The sequence below is a fragment of the Protopterus annectens genome, chromosome 11.part0 (genome assembly GCF_019279795.1).
Source record: "Protopterus annectens isolate FY-2018-M chromosome 11.part0, PAN1.0, whole genome shotgun sequence".
NCBI lineage: Eukaryota > Metazoa > Chordata > Ceratodontiformes > Protopteridae > Protopterus > Protopterus annectens.
The window spans coordinates 1,286,991,323-1,287,018,741 of NC_056745.1; positions in this window are offsets into that span (position 1 = coordinate 1,286,991,323).

Consider the following 27,419-nt stretch of genomic DNA (forward strand, 5'->3'; position numbering starts at 1 on the left):
TGATCCGCTGTGGTGACCCCTAATGGGAGCAGCCGAAAGAAGAAGAACGTGTTATAAAATATAGGTATATGATGAAAGGTTTTCTGAGTAATAAATAAGAATAAGGGTTCAATATACAAGTTAAAACAGGTATGGAGATAGTGACCATCCCTGTCTTGTTCCATTTCTAATCTGTATACTTGTTGAGGTAAATCTATTTATATGCAGAAACGTATAAGCTTTAGTATACAGGGATTTTACAATTTGAACAAAACTTAAGGGTAAACCAAAGTGTGGAAGAAACAATATGAAAAAAATCTATACTGAGTCTGTCAAAGGCTTTGGAGGCATCAATTATGAGGGGACATAGAGGGTTATGTGTCTGATTAGAGAGTTTTATCAAAGTATCTAGTGTGAGTGTGTTATCACAGGTTTGTCAAAATTGAAAAATCCTGATTGGCAGTGTGAAACCATATTAGGTATAGGTTTCGGTCTATTGGCCATTTTTGTAGTAAAGATTTTGATGTCCAGGTTAAGTAAGAAGATGGGTAATATAACTGCATGGGTTTTTGGGGTCAGCAGTGTTGATCCATCACAGCCAGCATTTTGTAAATCAAAATCAATGTAAATTGAAGAAAATTGAGATAGCAGAGCTTGTTGAAGAGATTGAACCTGGAAGATAACACAGAGAAGGAGGAGAAGAGTGGAGGGGGAGGAAGAGACCCAATGTAAGTGCAAAGAAATAAGTAACCTGATCAGAAAAAAACACCTAGGACTTTTGCATCCTCCAAAGCTGCAGATGAACTGGAGCACCAAAAAGCAGTCCCTCCCCATGTCACCCAAACTGATAGAAGACAAAGCTCCAGAACAGTTATGCTAAAAGCAAAGATGAAGAAAAAGTCATCAATTATTGGTTTCACTTGCAGGCAATTCAGTAAAAGCTGCTATAAAGACACGTTTTGCTTCTTTCTCAAGAACATTACTCAATGTTTTGCGAATGAAAATGGCTGCAATCAAGACAAGAAATGAAAGAATTACTTCTTATAACAATGTTTGGATGAAAGTTACAGAGATACTTGGAAAAATTGTCTATAATACCATTTGATTTAAACTTTTAAACTATAAAATTAAAAGTATTTATTTTACTGGACACCCTTATAAATAGTTTATTGCTTTTTAGTTTTCAGATGCTTTGACTATTCATTCCACATATTTTATTGATGTAACATTTAAGACTATATCTATTTAACAATATGTAATTCTTATCTTCCTTGATAAGAAAAATTTCCATCCGAACCCTCAAAAAAAAAAAAAAACACTCCAACCCCAAAATATTCTGGAGTACCATTAATAAAACTTCTACACCCAGGTAATCCCCCCAACCCTTCCCAAACTGCTCCCACCTGGAAACTGCCACACCCCTCAACTCCTTCTTCATAGACTCCATAAAGAAACTAATCAAACCTACCACAAACATAAAGTGTGATACCCCCCACTCCCCAACCACACCATCTTCTCTATCAAGCCTATCCCTACAACTATCAGATCTCTACTCTCCAAACTTAAACCCTGCTCCCCTTCAGCAGACAACCTGCCTCTTCTGTACCTCAAAATAGCAGCTCGCTCCATAGCCTATCCAGTCTCCATACTTATTAACTGGTCAATTCAGGAAAACCTAGTCCCTCAAATTTGGAAAAAAACATATGTCATTCCCTTGCACAAAGGTGGCAACTCCACCAACCTCTCATATTTCAGACCTATTGCCATCTTATCACCTATCTCTAAAATCCTAGAAAAGTGTGTTTGCCAACAACTCATGGCACATATAATTCAAGAAAATCTCCTGACTCCTACCAAACATGGCTTCCACCCACACTATAGCACCTCTACCACTCTACTGTCCTTCACTAACTCCATCTCCTCTCATCTCAATAACAACAAACTAGTATCTTCCCTCTTCCTGGACCTCTCTAAGGTTTTTGATTCTGTTTCCCATAATCTCTTGCTTTCTAAGCTTTCTTCCTTTAACCTCTCTATCTCCACCCTTAACGGGTTTTCTTCTTATCTATCTAATAAAGCTCAATTGGTCAAATGCTTGTCAGCAACTTCTCCATTCCTACCCATTCTCACTGGAGTCCCCCAAAGATCTATCCTGGGTCCCCTACTATTCAATATCTTTACTAATGATCTCTTCCAATCCTGCCCCCACTCTAAACTTATACAAAATGCTGATGATTCCACGATCATCTCCACCTCTGACAATCTAACCAACCAACATACCCTCACACAAGACATACTACACTCTGTTGAAAGATGGTTCACTACTAACTAACTCCTTCTTAACCCAAACAAAACTAAACTTCTTCTTTTCCTTCTCAAACCTCTGCAACACCTCAAATCTTCCTTCTCTATCTCATCCCTAAACAACACAACTATTCTGCCAGAGTCCCACACTAAACTTCTTGGTATACTCATAGATGACAAACTAAAATTTGACACCCATATCAATAACTGCATCAAAAAGTCCTACCAGAAACTTGGATTGCTATATAGAAATAAAAAAATTCCTTACATAAGAATTCAAAGTTTCCCTTCCCCAAGCCTACCTCCTTCCTACGCTACTATATGCTGCCCCTATTTTCAGCAATCTCCAAAAAAAACTCTTTAACAAACTTGAACTTACTTATCATAAAATCACCAAGTTTGCCACAAATCTCCCCTATAGCACACACCACTGCCTTGCACTAAAAAAACTAAACTGGGTAGAGCTCCATAACCAACTCCATTTGCATCAGCTTCACATGACACACTCTATCTTGCTTTAACCCCTAGCTTGTCCCTCATTAACAACTCTTGTCTCTCTCTATGTCCCTAACTGTGAACTCTGCAGCTCTGACCAACACCTACTTCAAGTTTCCAAACCTAATAAAAATATAGGTTAAAGTCTTTATAGTCATGTAGTCTCTAAATCTTGGAATAATCTCCATCTCCCAATCAGATCTCTCCAAAATTCAAACAACATCAAACTTACCCTAAAGGACTACCTACACAACTCCTGGTCCTGCCCCTGTAAAGACTCTACTTAACATTCTTTTTTTCCTACCCAGCCCTCTTCTATCATATAACCACTACCTCTATTTCCCTCTATCTTAGAGTCCCCTGCTAATTAACTTTCTACCTCCATTCTCAGTAAACTATGCTATGAGTTTCTTAAGTCTTTTTAGAGCATCCTACAACTGTCACCTATGTCTCTCCTGCTCTTACTCTGCCACCCCACTATTTTTCCAGGATGTGACTCTGTGCTAAAAGTAGGACCTGCCTATCTTCTAGTCCTCCCTTTCCCCTTCACCTCTTTCTCCTACCATATAACTAGATTTGGACACAATGTTATTTTTAAGGTTACTAAGGGCAGCTTGTACAAATGTTTTATCACAATGTATATTATATTTTCATTGATTTTTGTTTCATGATTTTTGTTAATGTCTCTGTTTATAACTGTATTCTCTCTCTTGTACACACCTGTTAATCACTTTTGTAACATACTGTAAACATTGTTTTCTGGAGCTTTTCTCCTTGGGTCTCTGCTGAAAAAGGGCACCTGCCCAGCCAGACTAACCTGGTTAACAAATGGCAAATAAATAAATAAATAAAATAAACATTTTTTTTCAATAAAAAATGTTTTGAGTAAAAAAAAAAGATATTATGAGCAAAAAGTTGAGCAGATGTTTATACAAGAAACCAACATGTTTACATAAAAAAAAACAGTGTAGCAGTTTATGTCCCTGGCTACATTTTATTAATTCAGTTCTTGTGTAATGAGATCACTGACACATATTAGTTCTGTTTCACTTATTATGTAAACATATGTAAAGTGCTGTCTCCTAGATCTACATTTTTTTTAATAGCATGTCATTCTGTTTCCTATCCTGGTGCACTGCATGGCTTACTTTACATCACTCTGCCTTTGTGCATTGTTTATGTTTTATTAAAAAAATAAGGTGTATCCTCAGGGACACCAACACATATATATATATATATATATATATATATATATATATATATATATATATATATATATATATATATATATATATATATATATATATATATATTTAAATATTTTGCCAAAAAAAAGTTATTTTCAAGTAGTAACATTGTCGCAGTCTTTGTTTTGGAGTTCTATATTGATTCTTTACAGTGAATTCCAACTCCTTAAGCATATAATGAATGCTTGCTGTCTCTTAATTATTTAAAATGGCCATTCTACTACAGATGAAATATCTTTAATATCTTTCACTCCACTAGTTTGCTTTGTGGGAAAACAGACAGTGCATTGCTGCAAATGAGGAATTGCTTTCTGTTTTAACAGTCTGATGATCATATAAATGCATTTTAAATGAGCAAAATCCATATACAATTGAGTGAATGCCTCTTTTTTAAGAAATTAAGAAAAAGGAATGATTTTGTGCAATTTTCTATTGGGTAAAGTCATCTTACCTAGCAAGATGATGACCAGATTGGCCTATGCCCAAAATATAAATATCAGTATGACATATACATGGCATACTTGTAAAGAGTTTTTAACAAACTTCTTGCAAGATCTAGATTTTTGCAGCAGTTCAAGGTTTGATTCCTGCTGTCTCCACTTACCTACTTTATGACTGTCTATAAATCTGCCATGCAAATGCTGCTCCCTGAAAATGGAATGTGTGTATTCAGTGGTATTTATTTGATATGTGTGTGTGTGTGTGTGTGTGTGTGTGTGTGTGTGTGTGTGTGTGTGTGTGTGTGTGTGTGTGTGTGTGTGTGTGTGTCCATGGAAGAAGTGGTTCTGTTTCATAACAAACAAGTGATACTCCCCAAATATCAATGCTAAAATGGGCAAGGATGACTATTTTTACCCAGTTAACAAATAAATAAATTAAAAAGTACTCATATAAACTTGTGGGACTATACAGTTCACTGCCAGTTGTAGAGAAATGCAAATTACAGTGTGCAGTAATGTATACAGTTTATATTTATAAAATAAATTTGAATGTTAAGACTCATGAATGAATATATGTTAACTAAAAACTTTCTTTTTTTGTCAAATTGAACTTATAAAGTAGGTCAAAAACATTTTAGTTTGCAGGATGCAAGATCTCTCTGGTTCAATAAGTTAACTGTGCTAAGTGCATTTTAAGTACTTGTAATTAGCCTCCATAGTTAAGGTCACATTGATTTACAGAAAGGAAAAAAAACTTCCTTAAGTGATCAGACAGAAGCTGAAAAATTACAGTCATCTAATTATGGTCCTGTGAGTCCTGGATTTCGAACTATAGTTGCTATTTGAAGGTCTTTGTTTCAATATGACTAGTCATTAGAAAACAGCTCTTAAATTCATTGATAGAAATTCTTGTTGCAAGTGTTATACTGGAACTACTGCTTTCTCTCATAATACAGTACTTAAATCAAACTGCTGAAATATGTGGTCTACTTTTCCTGTAAATTATGTAGTCTCAAGTAGTAACAGAGTGAATTTAACAGCCTTCATCACACCACACCAAGTACAGTCCTTTGTTTATCTTTGTGATTTGATCTGATGTGCAACCAATATCCTATTAGAATGCCCAGAATGTTAATAATGTTATTGTATAACCACTCTTATTAAAACAATTTTAATTTTTTCTTACAGAAAAACAGAATCTACTTTGCTTAAATAAAATTAAGCCATTATCACACAATTCAGCAGTATATTGCTTTATAGATTCATGGACTCATAAATACATACTAGGCTAGCTACCCTCACAGGATATTTTGAGCCTAGCCATTTCCCCTTTTGATACTTGAATTATCCTATTTCATTTCATGTTATATTGTCCTAACCCATCTAAAAATATAGGATGTCAAAGTTCAACTAATTTATATTTCCGAGTATAGCTTAATTAACTTCAAAATTCAAGAACAGGGAAATAATATTTTCCTGAATCCATGGCTTTGATTTTTAAAATGTGATGATGGGTATTTTGCACTTGTAAGCAAACATTTAACCAGCCTATGGCTTATAGGTGAACGTATAAAGTCAGCACTTCTGTACTAAAGGTCTTATCTTATTAACACAAATGAGAAATGACCATGATTGAATACTGGATTGATATCGGCATATTAAAGACACAAGCATAATTCATAATAAGGGCAAAAGAAACAAAGAAGAAAAACAAATGCTACAAGAATACAAGTGTTTGAAAACACAAAGACAAAGTGTGACTGCCACTCTGTATGTCCAGGTAACAAGTTGTTTTTACTCTGGATAAGAGAATGTTTCTTTGCTCCCAAGAATCATCAAACCACAAAGAGAGTATTGTCCCAAGCTTTGATGTTAGTGCATTTGGATGTTTGTACTCCAGCAGTAAAATACACATGCACGGTGCCTTTGAAAGACTTACATTATCCCTTGTAAATCAACATACTCTAAATTCAATTTCAACATCAGAAATAACTCTGTGCATCATGTCTTAATATAAAATGAGTTTTATATATGTAATTAATTTAAAGGTAAAGGTAATTCTGTGGCTAATCTATTAGAAAATAATGTTTTAGCTGTGTTTCAAAAGTAAACTGTGTAACAATTCACATGTGCAGCTAATCCATTTTGAAATTCCTGCATAGTTATTTTTATTTTTATTATTCTATCAATTTTAAGCATGTAAGCCTGTTAGGTACACCTGCATTTTCTTATATGAGCTGTGATAGCATCTAACATGTTGCTGGGCATTGAACTGCTGAAGCCTATTACTGTGATTTACTGTTAGTGACTCAATGGTTTGACAAAGGTTCTACAATTCATTTTTATAAAACTGAACTATTTGTGTGTTGTCTAGTGTTCTGTGTATTAACTCTTGAAAATCATGCTTGTGCTTTGTTTTCTACTATACTAACATAAAGATCGCTCTGTCTCTGGGCATGGTTGATCTGTGATATTTCGGCAGGTTAAATACTGACCACTATTCTGAAGTTAAGCAACTTTGGAGGTGGTATATTTAATTGCTGGAGGTGTAGAGCAAAGTGCCTCATGGTGGAAGGGAGAAGACAAAACATATCACTATTGTACTTTTGCTATATTTAGATCAATGTTCTTTTTTATAGGTTCATAGGTAGGTACTAGGCTATTGGCCCTAGGGCCTATATAAGCCTAGCCAAACTGTACCCTGGCTTTTGCCACCCAAGAAAATTATTTTCCTGTGCCCCTGTCGAGCAGAGCCACAGAAGTGATCCCCAGGGTGAATGTTCTATCTCCCATCCAATCATCAAGATTTTTCTTGAAGAGTGCTAATGAGGAGCTTTGTTTGATATAGATAGGTAGTTTGTTCCAGAGTATGGAAAGTCTCTGGTGCAGGAATCTATCCCTCCAGCATGTTCTGTTTATTGTGGTGACAAGGTTTAGGTCCTTAGAGCATGTAGCTCAGAGGGATTGGGATTTCTTTAAGTGGAGCATGTCCAACAGCTCTGGGTGTGACATAGATTTGTATGTTAGGCAGAGATTGCCTCTGAGTAGGCGATATGTGACAGAGTAAATCTGGAGTTTTTTGAGACAGTCTGTGTAGGGCATCTGTTTGAGGCTGGTATTCCTCTTAAAATATCTTTTACTATTATGGGATTTTATAGCTCTGAATGTTTAGTCTTCAGAATTTTCAGTCTTTGGTCTTGTGACATAAAATTGAGCTGAGACCATTTTTTTGGTTTATGAACAAAGAATTAAGGATTCATTACCAGACTACAAGATGGAGCTTGTTATGGCCCATGTTTTTAACACTCTGCGCTAAGCTACTGCACAGATATAAAAAGTTACTGCACAGACATACAGTAATGTCACAATATAGCTAACATCTGACAAATAAAATAAAACACAATAAAATCGTATACTTGTTTGTAAGATTAAACAACGTTAATTTATCTTTGCTTCTTGGTGTCTATTAGTAGTACATGACTTAAACACTGAAATATCTACTAGCATTTCTGCAAGAAAATATAGAAGAGGTTAGCATTATTTTCTTATTTGATTGACATGTATACCTGACTTATAAAGGAGTGATGTGTCAGTTTTAAAGTCTTACACTCCTCAGGGTTTGAAAGGTAATGCTCCCCAGGGAAAAATTGGGCTAGTTTGTAAGTTTCTTTCTTAAGCCATGACATGCTTATTGCTACAGATTCTTGCGGTTGTAGGATTAGTCGAGTATGGAGTTGTTGAAATATACAATGGATATACCTTTTCTGAGCATTTTTAATGGAGTAGTGAGAGTTACAGGGGAATGTAGTGTAAATGTGGAGAAGAAAATTGCATTTAGATATATTTCTTCACAAAACAGGATACGCAGTAAAGTGTGATGAAGAAGGGCAACTTCTTTTTTGTTATCTGCATGATTATGAATACTGTTACTTTTAAACTAAAGGGCATACTGAAAGGGAAAACATGGACAAAAAAGGATACACTCAAGCTGAGACAGTTGACTTTAATTTAATATGAAAATGTGGTTTGGTAAGAAAACTGAAGGGCAGACCTTCTAAAAAGTGCAAAAAAAAGGAGAAAGGGTATAGTTCTGAGAAAAAGGGAAAAAAAACATATGGTGATTGTTTTTCATACAAGAAGAATTGTCACAGAAATCAAAAAGAGCAATTCATGGCTGTGCCTCAACACAACAGAATGGATGAGTTGGTGCTTGACAGAATGCAACTTACTAATGAGTCTATGTAAGTAGATATCTCTGTGGGGGATGGGAAGTGAGCTGATGAATTTAGAACATCACATAGGCAAATAGTACTTTACAAAAGTGCAGTGTTACTTAAAACAAACACATGCCATATGCCTCCCTCCTCAAAAAAAAAAAAAAAAAAAAAAAAAAATCCAGAAAAAAAAATCTGATAAAATTCTCTGGAAACTGCATTGGCAGAATTCTGGCCTTTCCTAACAACTTCAGAGGTAAATAAATTATAAGGCCTAGGTTCACAGTTTTTTCCACTGAATATTTTTGTTATTTTCTGTTAACGGATGCACTTTCTTGACCATGCAACATGGTGTTCTTGTTCTGTGTTACAACATGGAGCTCAAGGATATAAAATGAACACTGTTTTCCAGTTCATGCCACAACTATGTAATGTCTTCTACAGTCATTTTTCTAGTACTGGGGTTCTATATCTATTGTTATTTTTACATGTTTAAATCTGAAAAGGACACAAGTATTGTGCATTCACACATGAGGAGGTGGAGGCAATGGCTGCATTCAATTTTTGTTCTCAGGAGTTTATAAGGCAAGTATTTTTATGTAAAGAAAAAGGCCTTAATTTCATCCAATCATATGCAAGAGATGTGATTAGACCGTGTGCCCTTATTTTTATAAATATTCTTTTTCAAGTATTTAAATTTGAGGCAAAGAAGGTATTTGCTAATTGACTGAAATGCAGGAGTGAATACTTGTGTTGCATTAAATGCTGTTTTCTTCTGGTCAGATTTGTAGAGAAATATCCAAATGCCAAATGATGGGGAAATGAGAGGGACAGTGAATCTTAAGGGCATTGCATGCTGGCTGCATCAAAGAAAACAACAGTGTTTATAAGCATGATTTCACATGTGACAATTTTTTTTTCATAGTGCGTATAAAGGCCTCTCCATGTGCGTACATTAACCATCAACTAAGGTCAAAACATGCCACATATATTCTTTGGATCTTTAGTCTACAGATCAGCAAATGACTTTGCTTGATCCCTTCCAATTATAATTTATCCACCTGATCAAGCACTATCATGTATGTATTTGCTGCCCCATTCCATTTGCTGAGAAATTTGAGCATTTCTTGTTTCTTAGCAAAATAGCAGATTCCAGTGTTAAACTGGAAGATAGAATAAAATAAATAGGTAAATATTTATGAAAGCTGTGATAGTTTACTTTCCATCACAAACAATATGACAAAAGCAAGTTGATGCAACAAGCAAATCACAATATCGATCATAAAGACAACGTCCAGAATATGGCACTGTATAGAAAGCAATTGTTGGGAAAGCAACTGGAGAGTTTGGAATTGTTGAAATCTGGACAGTCATCTTTAGCTAGAATACACACAAGTACGACTTTCTCATTGGTTGTATGGCAATGGTAATGCTGTTTACACTTTAGTGTGAATGGGGTTAAAGTTTTCAGTGAGCTGAGAGAAGATGACAAATGGTTTCAAATATTATTTTTGTACAAATCTATTTTTTTAGATACATTGAGTATAGTTTATTGATACACCTATTATCTTTTAAATCTGTGATTGTCACCTTATTTGAAGCTTTTTCATATATTCATGGTTGCAGTATTTTAGTCCATGTCAATTCTTTGTGAAATGGTGAATGCACTTTAGTCATGTATGTTGTGTTTCATGATCACACTCATTAATTTGCTGAATTGCCTTTTACATATCCAGTGCATTAAAATAAATCGACTGCCATTGATGAACTGAGCTTAAAAGAATGAAGGTAGTCAAGGTATGTGAGATATGATCCAAACTTTCTGTAGCTAGAGATTCTAGATGGACTAAAAAGCTCTCATAAATAGAGACACAAAACTAGCAAATGCAATTCAGATATCGGATGGGTTTGGACACCAGCCAGCAACTTTAAATGCCCTCTGCTGTTCTTTTTTTCATAACGTGTTAAAATGGCTTTGCAATTCTTTTAGCTTCTAATTCAGGGATTAATGCTACTTCTTCCCCATGGAATTACCAATAAGACAATTTTCAAGTTCTAGTAAGGTGTTTTCTGTTAACTATCAGAGAAGACAATCGACTTTTGTAGTGTTGGTAAACACTGTGGCAAACTTCTAATTTCACTTACTTACCTATCTGATATTTTGTATAGCTAGGAATTAAACTAGAGTGATTCTGAAAAAAATGCCCTGGGATTCATTAATGCCTACACTAAGTGTACACTAAGTGCACACTGTTCTGAGTGAACAGATAACACAAGTATAACTCACACCTTTTTCCTCCTAATTTTAATTTTCTTAGTGATTTTCTTCCAGATTTACATACTAAGGGGGATTCATAAAGGTTACCACAAAGTGTAGCCTGCATTTACACTTAGTATAATCTTATCTTTCTAAGTGACTAGAAAGCATGCAAATGTGGAAGGGATGTTCTTGAATACAGATCATGTATACTTAGTGTAGGTGTTATTGAATCTGGCCCATGTACACAATAGTTGCATATTTTAATATCAGTTTGCTGAAATTATATAATTTTCCTCACTGTTAGTTTAATATCTCTCATTAAGGGAAATATTCAAAGCAGAAAAACAACTCTATTCAAGTACAAATGGAACATATAACAGTACAGACTTCATAGAGCATTAATTTATTAGATCTAAGTTTGGACCTAGAAGTTAAATTTCCTTCCCTTTTAAATGGTTTCCTGTAGATGATTTTAAATGTTTAGTTTACTCTTACATTATGTGATTTATATAACTTCAGTCCTTTTGACTGTTGTATTGCAAAAAGATCTATTATTTAAAATATTTCAGTCTGTCTATTTGTAACATTAGTACCTCTGGTGTGAAACTCCTGTTTTATTACTTAATTTTCAATTCCATAAATTGTCTTAGCATGGAACCCTAATGCTGAATAAGAAAGGCTGTGACAATACAATTTTTCAAAAATGTTAGTTGGGAAATGTAGCTACACCTTCAAGCATAAATGACAGCTATAGACATCTGAATACATAAATGTTTTACCATAATTTTCCTTAACCTAGTGCATTATGGCTATTTTTGCTTTGCTTGTACTGACAGAAAAAAAAATAGAAATAATGCACTAGGTTAACACCAGCTCAGAACAACAACAGCATCTCTGTACGAATGGATCATGCTTCCATTCATGGATGATTCATCTTTACCACTGACTTTAGGCTTCCTTCCTCCATCTTCTTTGTCTACCTTTACCCCTCCCCTTTCACTTTGCCACAAGATCACAGTAGATGATCAGATCATAATACAGTCACCCCATTGCCTTAACTCTCAAATGCCAGCCTTTGTTTTATATTACTTTCTATCTTTTTAATATAGGATTTTTTTCTTTCCTCTATATTCACATATACCTATACATGTTGATTCTTATTGTCTACAATACATTTCCAATCCCATCACACACAAACCCTTGTTCATTTCTGTAGATCACTTTCATATTTCTAAAACAAGTGAAATCATTACTAGTCATCAAACAGTCAAGACATGTCTTAACTGTTTAAGTATTGCTGCTTATACACATTCATATGCCTCCTACACAAATTCAAATGTATATAATGTGGGTGATCATTTTCTTTTCTCCAAAGCAGAGGCACTCACCCCAATCCTCGACCTGCAGAAGTTAAAACCACACTTCACAACCACTCTGATCCTGCATGCCATATCTCCTCTGTTGTGAAAATGGTGCAAGTCAATGCACATAGTGTAGTCTATGTAAATGATTATGATTTACTACAGCTGGGTATGTTACTGTATATATCAACAATCTCTGAAAACTATCTTTGCCCATATATAAGTTCTAAATTTTGTTAGCAGACTATGACATTTTACACTCTAAGAAAAGTTATAAAGGTACAGAAACTGTTGCTATTATGTTTCACCAACATCTCATTTATATAGTGCCTACCTCATCTTTTCAAAATTACTCCGAAAGAGAAAATCCTTGTCTCTGTCTTCATGAATACGTTTAAAAAATTATAGCCAGCTATGTTTTATCCCACTAAACTCCCAAAAGGGCACACAGAAGGACACTTTCTTTTAGATGACCAGCCATATGAAAGGTGAATTGCTCCTCATGGCTGACTCCATCTTTGACAGATTGCATTTTAAAGACATACACTCAACCAATCACTAAAGTATTTCAACTGATACAGTTAAATAACACATCCACAAGCAATATTAAGGCAATAACATCTTAAAATAGATAATATCATCGTCTCTTTTCATTTTCAGTACAGAAGTACTCTGTCTGACTATATTGGCAAATGGCATCTCATATTTACTGTATAGTATCAGTTAAAGTTAAAAAAGCAAGCCTTCATACAGAAATATTTATATATTCACTAAAACATTAAATTGTGTTCACTTAAAATACTCAGTTTAGATGTTGGCATTTAATACTTTAACAAGATCATAAATAGTCTTGCAGCTTAGCTCAATAGTTCATTAAAAGGAAGGCCAAAACCATCATGGAATTCATAAACAAAGACATTGAAGATCTCCAAACTCTGGACCCCACACAGTTTGAGTTTGTAAAAGGCAGATCATGTCTCCTAAACCTGATATGCTTCTTTGAAGTAGTCACCAAAGCCATAGATGAGGGTAAAGTGGTTCACACAGCCAATCTAGATCTCGCCAAGGCATTCAACACCATCCACCACTCTGGAATTATAGATAAACTCATTAAACTAGGTATAAATCCCTATTTCACAAAATGGGTTGCCAACTGGTTATTGACAGAACCCACACCGTGAAAGTAGCAGACTCCAAATTAGACTTTATACCAGTGACAAGTAGAGTACGACAGAGTTTAGTCCTGGATCCTCTCCTGTTTGGTATCTACTTCTCTGAAGTACAGGCTAACACAGAAGGTCTGTGGCTAACTAAATTCGCAGATGACTGTGAACTAGGAGCCATAATTGAAACTCCTAACGATGTGGACATCCTACAAAAGGGCCTCACTGAGACAGATGCCTGGTGTCAAAGACATGGTCTCAAGCTCAATGCCAAAAAGTGCATTGTCATCTCCTTTGGTAAAAACTCTGTACCCATGAATTACCACATAGGCGGTAGTCTACTTAACACTGAAAGTGTGATAAGAGACCTTGGGACACAGGTGGACAGTAGTCTCTCTTTTGATAATCACATCGCCACAGTGGTCAGGAAATCCTTCTACGTGGCACACCTCATCACAAAAGGTTTCTCATCCAGAAAAAAAGAGGTCATTGCTCCCCACTACTCATCACTCATTAGACCCATTACAGAGTACAATGCTCCTTTTGGTATGTACCTCACAAGACATCTACAACAACTGGAAAGGCCACAAAAATACCTCACAAAGAGGATTACTGGCCTCAAACAGATGCCTTACGCAGACCATCTCAAAAAACTGCAGCTTTACTCTGTCGCATATCGCCTACTTAGAGGCGATCTCTGCCTAACATACAAAGCTATGTCAAACCCAGAGCTGTTGAACATGCTCCACTTAAAGAAATCCCAATCTCTCTGAGCTACACGATCTAGGGACCTAAACCTTGTCACCACAATAAACAGAACATGCTGGAGGGATTGCTTCCTGTCCCAGAGACTTCCCATACTCTGGAGCAGACTACCTATCTTTGTCAAACAGAGCTCCTCATTAACACTATTCAAGAAAAATCTTGATGATTGGATGGGTAATAGGAAATTCACCCCGGGGATCACTTCTGTGGTTCTGCTTGACAGGGGCACAGGAAAATAATTTTTTTGGGTGGCAAAAGCCAGGGTACCTTTTTCGCTAGGCTTGTATAGGCCCTAGGGCCAATTGCCTACTACCTACCTATGAACCTATGAACCTGGATTATAAATGAGATGCAGTCTGTCTGTTGAAATATTGTCAACATGTATAGAAACCCCAACATCTAAACAAAACTATCGCTCTTTGCACTCAGAAAAAGTATCTCCAGAATTCGGTAAAATAACCACTTACTAGTAAAATGTTACTTTCATGCTAACAAAAAAAAAAACTAAGTTCAAAAGTAAACCACAATTATTCAGGAACAAAGACTCTTACCTACTGAACTTAAGTAGTACAGCATTGCCCTCTACTGAATTTGTCAACCTATAACACCGATAATGAAGTCAACAAATTTTTTTCTGAAAGGATCCTGAACATTTACATCAATGGCATTGGCCAAGATCAGAAGATACTCCTTAGCAGTCAGGATCCATCTATTATACCTCTCTTCTCTTTCATATTCCTTAGTCAGCATTTCCAGACAAAGCTTAAACCAAATCTTTCAGAGCTGATAATCATGGAGTCATAGGTATATAAGTAAGTACTAGGCTAGCTGCACTTGTTGGCCATTTTAGGCCTAGCCAGTAACACTTCTTGTGCTTGAAATAACTGTCCCATTTGGTTATATATTGTCCTTACTCATCCCTTGGTTAATAATTATATATTACTCCTAATGAGAATAACTAAGATCAAACCATAAATAATCTAAGGGGATGCATGCATTTAGGAGCTGCCTCTGTTTATTAGTAGTATAATAGGTAGTCCTGGAGTAAATTTACTGTTTCCCATCCACAGATCTAAGTTCCTCTTGAATATGGACTGGGATGAACTTTGTTTTATGTTTCAATTTCACAACTAAATACATAACCATCACCACTGAAGCTGCTGTCCATCAACTCTCATTTCTTATGCGTTGCTCGGCAACTAAGGTCTAAGTTTCCAAAATTTGTTAAACTGTTGCTATTAGTCCACATTAAAAATTGAGTCAATTCTAATGAGCTAACACATTTTTTTCTCAATAGTCTTTGCTCTCCTTATTATCCATGATTTTCAAAAGTAACAACCACCATATCAAAACCCAGAAAAGGATAAATCTGATCTGACCAAATCACATAATAAACAAGCCACATTAGCCCTTAATGAACTCAAACAAGATTTCAAACTATATGACCCTTTTAAATATGGGAACAGTGCAGATAAAACAGGGAAATTCACATTCTATTCACAATGCCACAAAATGTGGTCAAGGATAGACTTCTTCTTAATCTCTGACATATTCATTAACATGGACCCAACAATAACTATACATACCAGGTTCTTTTCAGATCACTCCAAAATCACACTGAACATTAACTGGGACAAAAAGATATATTTAGAGAATAGGGGTCATAATTGGTCATTAAACCCTAATTTACTTTCCAAAATGGATGTAATAAAAGAAACAGAAGCAATACTAAAAATAGCTCTTACAAATATCACTAACTCCCAAATACCAACTGACATAGAATGGGCTACAACCAAAGCTCGAATTAGAGGATTGTTTATCAAAAAAGCAGCATACTATAAAAAAATACAACTGAAAGAGGAGCACATACTGAAAGGGAAAATAGAGCATCTTGAAAAAGAACTAATAAATAACCCTAAGATCCAAACAGAAGCAGAACTTTTAAAAATGCAAAGGGATCTATATATGTTAGAAACCAGGAACCTATATTTTTATGAAGCCATAATGTTAGCCACTTACACAGAAGAAGCTCAAATACTATCTAGATCTATGGTCAGAATTATCTCCCAACATAAAAATGCCTCCACTATATCAGAAATAAACTACAGAGACAAAAACTACACAAAAAATGAAGACATTATTAAAACATTTGAACAAATATACTCTCAAATATATGGAGCACAAATACTACAAACCTCAAAGGAAGATAGAACTCTTTTCCTTCAAAAACTGAAATTCCCTAAACTCAATTTAGATCAACAAAAAAAAAACTAACTGAACCAATATCCATCAGTGAAATTATTACAACAATCAAGCACTTAAAAGTGCATAAGGCTCCGAGTCCGGATGGACTCACATCAGAATTTTACAAAGCATTTGCCCCCTTGATAGCCAAACTACTATACTATACTATACACTGAATTACATAATAAACTATAAAATAAATAATATCCACTTTAATGCCTCTAAAACCATCTTTATATTGAAAGAACACACAGACCCCAAAAACACCGACAGCTACAGACCCATCTCCCTCTTAAATAGAGATACTAAAATATTTACCTCTATATTTGCAAACAGAATGAAAAATCTGATAGAGAAAATCACCTCCCCAGAACAATCCAGTTTTACACCACATAGACAGACTAGTGACAATACATTAACATTAGATGCACTAATATCCTACGCTAACCGATACAATATCAACATCTACACAATGGTACTGGATGCCCACAAGGCATTTGATAGGGTTAATCTAGAATTCTTACTCCAAACACTACCCTACTTTAATATACCCAATAACTTCATTCAGATCATCCAAACTCTCTATAGCAACCCATACACATCCCTATATTTAAATAAAACTTGGTCAAATAGGATCCTAATAAAAATGGAACAAGACAGGGATGCCCATTATCACCCTTCCTATTTAACCTATACCTATAGCCACTCTTTCTATACATTAAACAAAATACATACCACAATCCTCCATCAACACACAACTTCAAAATATACCTCACTGCATTTGCGGATGATCTGAACATATACTGCACTACACTAAATTCAGATATAAACAAAATAATAGCTGCAACTGAACATTTCTCGACTATGTCTAACTACAAAGTTAACCTCAATAAAACTAATATTTTCACCCTAAAAACACCCAAACTCATCTCACTAATACCATTGTTAAACACAATAAAAATAAAAGAAGAAACTAAATACCTGGGAATCAACTTTTTCCAGAATAACAAAGACTTCTACCAACACAATGTAAACCTTAAATGGCAAAATATAATGCAAGACTGTAAAAGATGGAACAACCTAAAACTACCATTCTTGGCCAAAGTATCAATAATCAAAATGAGCATTTTACCTAGACTAATGTATATATTCATGACATCACAGACAACAATGCATAATAAATTCTTCAAACAAATTCATACCTTCCTAGCAAAATTTATATGGGAACTAAAAAAAAACAGAATCTCCTATCCAAAATTAACACTCCGCAAAAGCAAAGGAGGACGAAATCTACTAGATTTTAAAATGTACTACTCGATCATTAACACTAACAGAATATTAAGAATAGCTGAACATAACCCGTCAATGGAAAATGGGTCTCCCCTTTGGGTGACAATCTATTATAGATATATTAAAGCTCTAGGTTTCAATTCCAAAGTATTTCCATTCCTGAAGCAGAAATAAATACAAACTTATAACATTATAGAGCCCTTAAAACATTCTATTAGCTTAGAGCAAAAACTCTTTCAATTCTTGAATTTCAGACAAGCCATGACAATACTGCAACCCCTTCATAAAAACCCAAATTTAAAAATAAACAATAAGATGCTGGACTTAGTCCCTTTTCCCAGACTGAAAGATAAAACAATCCAAGATATTTGTCCCTACCTTAACTGTTCAATACAAGAAATGAGGACCAACTTAAACCTCCCTAAATCACACATAATAATCCTAAGACAAATCAAAGAACTGTGTTCCAGTTACCTCCAAAATAGTGACATAGAAATTTGTAGCAGGTTTTGGAAAACTATTATCACAACAAAGAAAACTATTACTAATTCATATAAAATGATAAATGAAATCAAATACCAGAAAGACCTCCTCTTCTCTAACTACTGGAGAAATATTAAACCATCCATAGATGATCAGCAAATAAGCCAAGCAATCAATCTAACACTGAAGATTATACCCCTCAAAAAGTTAGCATACACTCAGCTCATGATCAATAATAATGCTTATTTTACACCTGCAATCCTACACAAATTTAACACATCAAAATCACCTTTCTACCCACACTGTAAGGACCAGATAGCTGACTTAATCCATGTATTTTGGAGCTGTAAATGTGTCTATAAACTCTGGAACTCTCTCAAGGTCCAATTACAAAAAATGGGTTATCAAACATCAACATTAACTTGGGAGTTCATTCTATTACACATTCTCCCACCCAACATACCAAGAAAGCAAGCAAATACACTTTTAACAATTTTCCTACTAATGAAACTGTATATAGCTTTTAAATGGCTAGATACAATAAATATCTCTTGGGAGGGTTTTAAACAAGTAGCTATACAACACCTTTTAGCTCATAAAATAGTAATAGATAAAAGAAACAAAAACGTGAAATCCAGAGAAATTTGGGAACAAACCTTTAATATCATATTAGCATAATTCATCACACAGCAACTTAGAAATACACTATAATGGAACCAAAGAACACATACAAGTTCAGATATTAAATAATAACTTGGATATTACGAATGTATATACTGTCTATATAACTGTGGAATTAACAGTGAAAGCATCTATGTGCGTAGTGTAAATAGATAATAGATATGTTGTACGACCTATATCCTGTGGTATTTGACATCAATGTATAACATATATATACGGTCATGTTGTAAGATGTTTTTTATTTGTGGCATTTATTAATGTAAAAATAAAAATAAAAATTATTGAAAAAAAAAAGTAACAACCACATGTACAGTATGTCATGCAGAATTAAACCACAGACAGTCTTCCTATACTCACCATGACTTCCGTCAAGGGTATGACACTGAGACCACTCTTCTTGAATTTATTGAATATGACTGTGGTAAACACAGTGGTCAGCTTGCAGAAACCATTTTGTACAATTTGTCGAAAGTCTTTGATATAGTTAGCCACACATGGCTCCCATATCAGCCATTTTGTTCTTTCAAATCACTTCATCAGCTGATTTGCTAGATAGCTGATAGAACATTTGCAGGCTATCATAGGCAAATCCATCAGGTTTCCTTAAAGCCAATGGGAATGGTTTGCCAAATGATCTGTTTTGGCCCACCCACAGTTTCACTATTTTTGTAAACAGCATGACTGCCCACTGTGAACTAACTGATGTACTTCACCATAAAGGTGACTGTGCTTTACCCTAGTCTGCTAAATTATAAAGGGCTAAGCATTCAGCTTCAGTTGGCCTTTAATGTTGTATAGATGTATAATTATCAGGCCAACTTTGAAATGTCAGTACTATCAAAGCTATATAAGTAAGAGCAGTAATGCCATCAGGTCAATTTTTTTCAGAACCTGAAGATGAAACCAGTGACACACAGACCTCGTGTTTGCTTCGTGCTGTGGTTTCTGTTAAAGACTTAGATAGAAATGAACATAGGTTTAAGTGACCGGCATGGCAGAAACTACTATGTGAAGCCTGTATTTCACATAAAATAGTATCCAGCAGTCTGCATATATTGAAAATACCAACATATGGTGACATGTATCATGACTTGTTAAAGACTGACAGCAGCTCAATTTATGTGATATGTAATGCTGATCAATTTTTCATAATGTGGGCAGTCAACTATTAAGTGATACAAGTAAATTTAATAAGAATATTACTAAAGCTGCCAATTTCTCTAACTTTGAGATGTAGTACTAAGAACTGCTGGACAATTTGATAGTATTTGAAAGTTGCTTACTAATTACAAAAAAAGAAACTGGAATGTGACTTAAATCCATCCATCTACAGCCTCTTTTCCCATTTGTGTACATGGGGTTAGGGTGTCATTTCAAGAGTGACAATCATCTACAGCCAATTTTCACACCAATGAGTGTATTTTTAAAAATGTTTTTTTTTTCATGGCTGAGGTGCACTTCTAATGCTGCAGCTGATACTGCATCTACAGCAGTGGCTACTGCCTCAGCTCCTTCAGAGATCACAAAGGATGTCTCAGCTGATTTAACCAGCATAAATGTTGTATGTGGCCTGACCAACTAGAAGATGATTTCCCTGCACTTCTAGACACTGTTGATCAACATCTTTTTCAGGGGTTTTATTGCATCTTCCAAAGAAGAGGACAAAGAGGACAAAGGGAAGAAAGAAGAGGTAATAAGAAACAAGGCTATTATATCATGACAAGAGTGCATTGAGGGATCTCAAATGAATCATGGAGTTGAGTTCAATTGAGCATCTGTTTCACTCACTCATGTGAAAATGGTGGTAAGTATTTGAAATTTCAGAACCTGCAACAGAGACCCCTGTAATGTTGAAACTGAATGACCAAAAACAGACTTACATAAGTCCATGATGGCCATTTCTCTGAATATTGGATTTTCTCTGAGGTATGATGATCTTAGAACTTGTGTGTAGATATATATATGTGTGTGCATGTGTGTTCAGGGATGCATGAGGGCTTGCGCCTCTTAAAAAAAATGAGGAGAAGAATAATGTGCAATACTTGTTCTTTTGCATTTTTTTCCTGTTTGTCAGCACTTGGCATTTTGAGTGCTGACATTTCAGCAGGGAGCCACGAATAACACTTTTTTGAACAAGGGATTATCATCTGTTCCTTCAATTGCATGTAATTCAGTGGATGTTATGACTTATTTACATGTGTTCACATATAATATTTAGTTGCAATTATTTTTTTCAACCAGTGAACATAGAAATAATTTTAAATAAAAATGTTTTATTCTATTTTATCATCCTTTGTTTGAAACATTCCAAAGAACATGTGAAAATGGTATTTATAGAATGTTGGATGGGCAAACCAAGCTATGATTTATAAAAAACTGAAGCATTAACGCAACTGAAAACAAATAACCTCAAGATTAAATCAGTAGGTAAAGGGGGTGGCACTGTAGTATTAAATCAAGAATTTTATGTAACAGAAATGAACAGCTTACTTAGTGATGATTTCACATGAAATCCTATTACTAATGTACAAATGGGAAATATTATTTCAAATATGAAAGCAATAGTCAATGATTTACACTTATGTGGTTTGATTGATACAGGTCAATTTGACTACCCTCTATGTTTCTGAGCCAGTTATGACACCAATTTATGGACTTCTTAAACTGCATACATATCTCACAGAGGCACTTATGAGACGAATTGTATCAGGTCATCCATGGATAAGAACCACTCTCAATATACACTGAAAGGTTCTGGGAAATAAATTGAATAAGGTACCATCTGTACTTGTCGATACTGGTAATTTCTTACAGTCACTTTGCAAATGATGTTCATAAAATGTAGTGCACAAGTTCTTGTTTGTGACTATGGATGCGGAATCCATAATTACTGTTATTCACTGTTATTCTTAATACATGTGGTGATGATAGTATCAGTTCCTTTTTAACAGAAATATCTGAGTTTTTTAACTCTAAAGTTAGTTTACTTAGCTCTCTCCTTGAGTTAATTTTAGAGAATTTGTTTTTGTTTTTTTTTTAATGATCAGATGTTTTTACAGCAGAAGGGACCGCGATGTTCCAACAGTTATGCTAGTCTGGTACTGATTTAGTGGGAAAGACAACATGTATTTGAAGATGAAACAGCCAAGGTCCACATATATTTTTTTTTCAAACAAGACTTTATTTGCAACAGCAAAACAACAATGAAGTTGATAACAATTAATATTATCAAAAAGATCTTATATCTCTAACTATAAACAGATTATCTTAATAGGATTGCCCCATTTGCCAAGTTAACATTTCTGTTTGTATCTGAAACTATCAGAATGTTCCACAAATAATCCAAAAATAATATTTTGAATTCTTTTTACTGGTAGCAGCTGTAGTGATGCTGACAGCAAACACTTTTTCACAATCTTCAAATAAATACATGTCTAGTAGAAAGTTATCCCATTAAAACCACTTTGCATCTGTCCTCGTCTTCATTTTAATTTTTCCTGAGTTCGTTTCTAGAAATATTGTTTTTTTTCAAAATAATGTGCAGGTCCTTAAGGAATGGGGGCTTGGCCACTTACTTGTCTTTTTTAAAGTAGGTTTGTGGATGATGCGGTTTCATATGGGAAGGTGGGGAAGGTTTGCTACTGGATTTCATTAGTAATATGAGTAAAAGCATTGTGTTTCTGAAATTAAATAAAAGAGTTTTCATCAAGTAGAATTGCATTTTTGATGCTGAATTGTACAAAACAAATTAAGGTAATATTGGGTTGAGGTACATAAAAATATCACATATTTACACCAGCATTAATCTAAGAAACATGTATAGGAATATGGAGTTGAGGGTTGGCATAATAGTTAATGTGCTTATCTTACAGACACAAGGTACACAGTTTCATTCTCACCTTTTAAATGCATGGACAGGCTTCAAAAGGTCCTCAGGCATAATATACCTAGTAATCACCTATAAGACTAATATAGTTAAAGGGAAAGATTACTAGAACATCATGACTTACCATGGGCAATGATTACTTATCCACTATTAAAATTTTTGGAGGTGAAGTTGCTCTAGAAGGATAGTTTTTTCATGCCAAAGAAGACTAAGCAAGGGTCATGACACAGGAGCCTGCATGAAGTGGAATACATTGAGAGGTCCTTCAATGTACCTAGATAATTTAAAGAGAGTAATCCTGTAACTCTCACAGTTAAAAATGTTGACATCTTTCAAAAAGGGTGAGATATTTGGAGAGTTACTTGTTGAATGGGGGTATTTAATTCAACAAGGGACCTAATGAGGGATAGATAAAGAGGAATTATCACCTGTTGGATCTAAAATACATTTCCTTGGCCAAAAGGCCCAAATTTTAGTACACCAGGCCACTCACTAGGTGAAAATAGACAGGGAAATAGTGAATTGTCTTTCAGGTGCCGGTATCTCAGATACCTCAAAGGCCCTTAGGATCCCTGCATCCGACAAATATAACTATGACATGGTAGCTGTGCATGTGAGGGTGAATGACTTTGTATGAAAAATCTGTAAGGAGATGCAAAGATATATGTCTTAGTTGACTATGCATGTCACACAAGCGAGTCTCTAATACTGAGCAGAATCTTCCCTTCTTCACAAATATGCCTAGTTACAAAGAAAGAAAGGCTGACTGGATTCAATAAAAGGCTGAATAATCGGTGCCATTCTAGTGGATCCAGTATGTCAGCATGGAATAAAATGATTGACAGCCTTAGTTGCTTTGCAAGGAATAATCTGTACTTCTTGTTCAAAGACTTCCACATACTGGCTAAATTCCTTTCTGCCTCAATAGTACCTTCTTTTAGGCAAAGTTCAGGCAATGAACATTCTAAAACTGCAGCTGTATCAGTACCAAAACAACATTAAATTAAGGTGGTTCTGCTCAGTGCCAGAAGTCTAAATGACAAGCTGCCCAATCAAGAGGTATTCCTGTATTAGAAGTCATCCATACAAGTGCAATCACAGAAATTTCTTTAAATATCCATCTTCATAGCTAGGTTTAGCACCTATCATGTCTCACGTTTAGACCCATTAGTAATTTTGATAGTGCATCCATATTTGTCAACAATGAAATCACATCTAGACAAATTCCCAAATACCAACAAAAGGAGCTTATCAAGCTTTAAATCCGACTAAACAGAATCAACTATTAATTTCTTGTATCATACAGGGCAACTTGCTTGACCCCAAATGTTCATGTCAAGTTCCTAAACTTCATGGATGGACTCCCCATAAATAAAATAAATAGGAACTTCATTATTCTGTAACATTTTAACTACCCATGAATTGAAAGGAGTGCCTACAACTCCAATATATGATATACATAGGAGTGGTTTGATCTAATAAAGTAAAAACTCACTGGAACAGATTGTTACTCTCTCAAATACAAGAGACAATAGTCTTGACCCAGTACTTACAAGTGCAGTCTCATCACACCAGCAATTAATTTAATGACTACGCCATACCAAACATTTCCCCTCAAGTGATCTAACCCCACTGAAAACAATATATCATAATTAGAAAAACTTCAAGTACACAAATCTTCTCAAATTGTATGATGAATTCTTGAAATTCACTTGTAACAACATCCCCTTAGACATCACCTTAGCAGGTATATTCAAAAAGGTTAAAGTAATTTACCTTACAGACACATGGTGCAAGGTTTGATTCTCACATGGAGTAATTGGCTAGCCTTAAAAATTAGCTCACAAGGGCAGTTAGCCTAGTACTAATCTATGAACCTATACCCACATAAATCAAACTATAGAACTGGCAGTCTTAACTAGATCCAAATATGAGAAATTTAAAAGCAAACCACCTTTTGGTCCACAAATATAAATAAAGTATGTACAAGAAAGGAAAAAAAACTCATTAGAGTTTACAAGAGCTCTAAAGACCCCCCAAATCAAGGAAAATATTAAGTAATTAATGATTTAAAAAAAGACTATTGGATCTAATAAGATAGCCCAGGAACACAGGATTGCATCTGAAGCCAAGGACAATTAGAAATCCTTCTTGACTTATTTTAGAAAACTAAGAAGAACCATTCGACAATGTAAATAACTCGTGTTAAATGGCAAAACCTACTTGGATCTAGTGGACATTGCCAATACACTAGCAAATAGATTTAGTGCACATTTCTCTCATGAGATAAAAATCCTAAGCCTTACAAAACCCACATCTCTCAAACCCTCCATCATTACTAAAAAATATGTACTGAAAGTGCTGTCCAAAACTATGAACACTTCCTCCGTGTAACCAGATAACAAACTGGGCAGTTTGTTTAACAGCCCTAATCATGTCCTCATGGAACCTCTCCACAAGTAATTTAACCTGAGCCTGGCTATAGGCTCAGTTCTAGAAGTATGGCTTACAGTACTGATGATACCACTCCAGAAAAGTGGCAATGGATTCATAGATAAGTACTAGGCAAGCTGTCCTTGTGGGTCATTATAAGCCTAGCCAGTTTCCCTTTCAAAAGTGATGGGTCAGTAGTAAGTTATTTGGGGTAATTGGCTAGGCTTAAAATAGCCTACAAAGGCAGTTAGCCTAGTACTAAACTATGAAACTATGAAAATCAAACCATGTAGATTGTGTCTGTGAGGTAAATATCTTAACTATTACACTGACCTCTAACCTTAACTTACTACTGCCCCTGGAAACTATAGGCCCTTCTACCTGATGAATCCCATTTGTAAGGCCATGGAACACTTTAGAACAGATCTGACTGACACATGTTTACAGTTTCATTAGGCTAGAGTCACAATAATTTGGCTTTGTAAAGGTAGACTCTGTCTAATGAACTTGGTAAACTTTTTTGAAAAAAATGAACACAAACTGTTTATATCTTGTACATTGTACATACCACCTACCTTGAATTGGACAAGGCATTTGACATCATCTTCATGTTAGCATAACTAATAAACAAAATGCTCTACAAATAGACCCCTGTGTGATAAGATGGATATTAAAATGGCTAATGGCGGAGACATAGATTTATTACTCAATATCTCTCTCACCTTTGAAATAGACTCTTCCTGCAGATAAAGCAGTATGATACACCATTGTTACACCCTGAATTGTGGCTCTAAAAATAACTTATGCTGTTTTTATCCAGCCTGGTTAGGGTGGATCCCATATACCTGAGAGAGTCACCTATTACTAAAGCACTACCTTGGGTGCAGTCAGACTCTTTGTACCCTGAGGGGATGAAGTCAGCACCCTTGTAATTATCAGAGATAACTGTAATGGCAATGGGTGTGCAGGATGAAGGAGTGTGGGTGTTTTTTGTTACCTAATAGGTGAAGTTTATTAGTCCTTATCCTGGAGGACTTAGACAGTGTCCTTTTAATAACCTCATTAGTGCAAGTGCTCTGAGCTGTGTGTATGTGTGTGTGTGCATGTCTGTGTGCTGTGTTGTGTTTAACAAATGTGTTTTGATGTGAAATGATAACCTCCAAGTTCAACAAACCCACATCTCACATATTTCTCCATTGCAAGGTAACAAAATAGAGTCATTGGTAAGCATGGGACAGTTTCTACAGTGTCATAAAATGCCTGCTGCTATTATTTTGGCTATGGGAGGGACGATAGCTGACTGAGATTCCATAATGTCCAAAACAGTTAATGGGGTATGAGGAAAAAAATAGAAAGTAAAATAAATAAATAAATGAATGAATGAATGAATAAATAAATAAATAAATAAATAACCCATTCAGGCTATAAAACAGGAGGCTATAATGGACTGGAGTAGAACATGGATACAAGAATATGATATTTGACTATGCTAGACTTGGGATACAATAAGTAACAGCACTAGTACTCACAAGGGAAAAATGTAAAAGTAACAATATGTGGTAATAGTAAAATAATTTCTAGCAAGTGGAAAAAATTAAATGAGAAAATCTTCTAAGATAGTTTCATATGCAGTAACCAAGAGCAGTCAGCACAACCATCAGTACAACAACTGCAGTAATTAAAGTGAAATTCTTTGGGATCAGTAGCTCAAACAACAGGTTAGTCTGCATTCTTATTTTTATTTATTTATTTATTTATTTATTTACATTTGTTGACCGGGAGGGTCTGACTGGACGTAGGTCCATTTTCAGCAGAGGCCCGGGGAGAAAAGTTCCACAGTTAAAATATACAGACAGTAGTTACATTGGATTTACATAGTGATTAACAATTTGATTAACATAGCAATTAATTACAAACATAGTTGCAGATGAAGAACATAGTACATCAGTAGACAACTAGAATCTTTATCTGTGAAGTAAATAACAGACATTAACAATTGTTACAATAAGAAGTTCCTGCTGTATAATAAGTAGTAGGCTTATGAGCATCTGAGCTTGCTATAATCAAGGTAGTCAGTGGGATGGAAAGAAAGGTGGTGGTTGGATGGGGTGGGTGATATTAGAGTGGGAGTTGCAAGGGCAAGGCCAGCAAGTTTTTAGGTGCACTTTTAGTAA